The sequence below is a fragment of the Schistocerca cancellata genome, unplaced genomic scaffold (genome assembly GCF_023864275.1).
Source record: "Schistocerca cancellata isolate TAMUIC-IGC-003103 unplaced genomic scaffold, iqSchCanc2.1 HiC_scaffold_1167, whole genome shotgun sequence".
NCBI classification, from domain to species: domain Eukaryota; kingdom Metazoa; phylum Arthropoda; class Insecta; order Orthoptera; family Acrididae; genus Schistocerca; species Schistocerca cancellata.
Window position 1 is genome coordinate 42,740 of NW_026047166.1, and position 3,949 is coordinate 46,688.

General features: G+C 50.0%; 1 pseudogene; it reads right to left on the reverse strand.

Annotated features, from left to right (window-relative positions):
• Nucleotides 1-543: 543 nt before the first annotated feature.
• LOC126160942 (5S ribosomal RNA) lies at nt 544-663 on the reverse strand (annotated as a pseudogene).
• Between the last annotated feature and the right edge of the window lie 3,286 nt (nt 664-3,949).

The following is a 3,949-nucleotide window of genomic DNA, read 5'->3' on the forward strand; positions in this document are numbered from 1 at the left end:
CAATCATTCGTACACTTCGCACCCCATTTTCACATTGTATGGGGTACGCGGCAGACCATTTTTCTTTAACAACGGAAAGCACAGTCCCGTAAGGGCCGAGACATCGCGAAATGGTGTCGTTTTTTACTTCGAAAGGCAGATTAAACACCCTGACAGTTCGTATGCCAAAACCCGCGTTCGTCACTTTAACGTCACTCACGGTTTGATTATCGTGCTTAAATTGCCGCACACCATCATTTACGTTAGCAACTGCATCACATAGTTCCGAACTACTTAACTTCAAAAACACGGAATTTAAAAAAGTGTCCAATTGGAGTCCGAAAATGTCACTAGCCGGGATTTTCAAATCATTAAGGATCCAATGATGAATTTCGAAAGCGGTCGGACGAGGTACCGATCGGCTAAATTCGCACTGAATATTATTGTTCCTATCTTCACTTTCCATCATGGTCAGTACGTACCGTTAAAGAAGCAAAGCAAGCAAGTCGCCTCGCGAACACCACACGCTGCGGCGCGCAGAACGTAAACACCACGGGCCGGCGGAGCGCAGAGCACCGAGGTGTTGGCTGACGGGCAGCCAGACAAGTACTAACCGCGCCCGATGTTGCTTAACTTCGGTGATCGGACGAGAACCGGTGTAGTCAACATGGTATGGCCGTTGGCGTCCTTATACTGTAGCCGCACCACAGAGGAAGCATTCGCCTCTTCTCCCAACACACGCAATCGCCGCTTTCCGTGGCACATTTGACGCAATGCAAGTAGGCGAGACACACGACACAGCTGCTCGATGCACCGCCTATCATTCCTTTGGTGCGTGCGGCGGCCTCCGACACTACACTCGCGGGCGACGCATCTTGTTGGGCGTGCGCGCGGCCGGCGGGGGGACTGCGCGGGGTGCGGCAGTGTCCTGCTGGACCGGCGGAGGCTTTCTCACCTGCCTGACACGCGCCGCGCTTCCAGATATTTGCGTAATTTGCGCGGTGCATTCTCGCCTGTCGTGTGCCCTCCCCGTCCGTCCCGACTTGTCCCGACTTTGCTCGACTGCCGCTCGCTGCCGCTCGGGTCGCGGTCCATATGCCGGTAGGCGGCGGGCGCGGCTGAATGTCGCGCGGCGACGCCTCGGCGGCCGGTGTTGCTCGGCTACCTGGGAAGCACGGAGGGCAGCGGCACACGTCCTCCTCGGAGGGCAGCCAGCCAAGTAATAACCGGTAGTGATGGGGAGCTCGTGAATGAGTCGTTCAAATGGACGCTTCACTTCAGTGAAGTGTGAACTAACCATTCAATTTCAATGAACTGGTACTTCAAACTCTTCACAGATAGCACACTCCACACTTTTTTCTAGTTCACTCACTCTCTTCTCCTCTCCCTCTCCCTCTCCCACTACATCGGCGCTACGTCACTCATTCTCGCTTCACTTCAGTCCTCCCTCTGCTGCCTGTTGACGAATCGCGCGGGGTTTGTGGGGAAAGATAGGTTTACGAGGGGTTGCGGAGGTGAGGGGAAGGCGGCGTCAGCTGCTAAGTACAGTGCTGACATTACTCGTGACTATTTGTGTATTTATACTTCGCGTCTACGGGTAGCCTACCGTTGGCAGCGCTTGCAGACAAATGAATATTAAAGATATAAACGAAGGCACGAGCACGCACAGCCAACATGAAAATAAAAGGTTTGTTAATAACACTGAAAGAGGTATTTTACCTGAAATCGTACCAATGACTACAGGTGACAGTTTACGTTTTGAATCTGGAGGGTTATTATTCTCAACAAAAATAAAATTTACAGGAAAACTTGTGAATAATTACTTAACGTAGGTATATAGACTGTGACAGTGGTAAACATACTCAATCTATTTTGGATTAAATTTTACAAGGAACATAAAATTGGACTGCATTTCGTTGGTAGCCCTATTTTTCAGTTCATGAATACAAGAAATAATATTTCATTTGGCAGATAAAGACGTCTTTGGACGCTTCATGAGAAAATTTCGAGCAAGATTAAATGTAATACCTTCTTTATATGTGACATGCTTCTCTGTTTATCTTTCCTTTGTCCCCTTCGACCATGCTCTATTTAACTCTCAGACACTGTAAGAGCGTAAAACGTTGCGTGCACGTTACTGCATGGTTCGGCCATCTGTTGGTAAAATTATGAAGTACTACGAAGCTTTATTGTACGAGCGAGGCGAAGCGAGCGTAGCCGCGGCTGAGCGGCGAACTGGGCAACTTCGACACGCTTCCGTACTTCACGAATGAACTACTTCATTTGAACGCTTCACGGCAAAGAGTGAAATGAATGAAGTAGTTCCCTGGAATGAACGAGTTCGACCCATCTCTACTAACCGGGCCCGATGTTGCTTAACTTCGGTGATCGGACGAGAACCGATGTATTCAACACGGTACGGCCGTTGGCATCTTTACCATGTAGCTGCACGGCAGAAGACACATTCGCCTCATTCTCCCAACATACACAATCGCAGTTTTCGGTGACACATTTGACGCAAGGCATGTCCTTGCGCAACAGCTAGAGCCTCGAAGGCGGCGCGGACTGCGCACTCGGCGTCTCAGAGGCGACTGCCGAATTGGAGGGCGCGCCGCCATGTGCGTGAGACACACAACACAGCTGCTCGGTGCACCGCCTGTCATTCGCTTGGTGCGTGCGGCCCCCGACATTCGCGGGCGACGCATCTTGTACCTGTTATCCCAGGGGCGGGCAAACGTTGCACGGGGCCCGTGAGCGCACAGCGCTGCACGTGTGCTGCTCGCGTGCAATCGTCGAATGGGGCAGTGGCGACAGCCGGCAGGTTGCGGCAGTGTAGTACAAGGCTAAGCTGCGGACGTTGATGCGTAGCGACCACTACGTAGTGAACGTTGTATTTCAAGAACCGGAAAATGCAGAGTGAATCAAGGAAACGGAGAAGCGGAGATCTGCTATCTTTTAAAAAGTAATGGGAGACTCACTTTTTCTTTGTGCAAAAACGTGAAAATTCGAAATGTTTAATATGTGGCAGTATTCTCGCTGGTCAGCGGAAGTTTAGTATTGAAGGCCATTATAACAAATTTCACAAGTACAAGAACAATTTATTGTCGGATTCTGAGCGGACGGGAAAATTGACTGAGCTTAAGAAGAGCGATCTGACGATACTAGATGAATCTGTCGTAGTTGCTGTGGTCACGAGAGATCTGCCACCTCCTTTCGTCATGTCTCTCATCTAACTGATTTAACATTTTATGGATCACTGTTTTCAATTTTTCACGACGACACCAATAATAGCCCAGCGGTACGTGCAAGTTATAAGATTACGCTTAATATAGCGAGAGCTGGAAAACTATTTGCTGAATTAGTAAGTGTCGGTTAAGAGGAAACATCAGTGATGAAAATTTAAGTAACTGTTTGCGTTTGTCTGTATGTAGAAATTTTGTTCCACTCCACCTGTGATAATTAAATAAAACGTATCGTAGGTAATAGGTACTCTTTCAAACCACGATATCTTTCAAGCACTCCTACTAATCTTATTCCTTCATTCAATAAAGTAAGCTAGGAAACAAAACGCATTGCAGAGGAAGGAGCGGGCAGAAGGTATGGCGGGGAGGGGAGATAAGCGATGGCCAGCTTGCCCCTGTGTGCACGCAGAACGACTCTTAACTGCACGCGTGCAAGTGCACCGCACACGTGCATGATTCCTGCCCGCCCCTGTGTTATCCGCTGGAGGGCTTGCGCGCGGCCAGGCGGAAGGGGGGGGGGGGGGGGCTGCGCAGGGTGTGACAGTGTCCTGCTGGAGGGCGCCCCTGCTGCCGACCGAAATTTTCTCACCTGACACACGCCGCGCTTCAAGATATTTGCGTAATTTACACAGCCCTTTCGCACCTGTCCCTTTCCGTCCCGGCTTGTCCTGTTCATTGATGCTGAGAGATGGATGTTTATCTCTGCTCTTACGCTGGCAGTGTTGGTT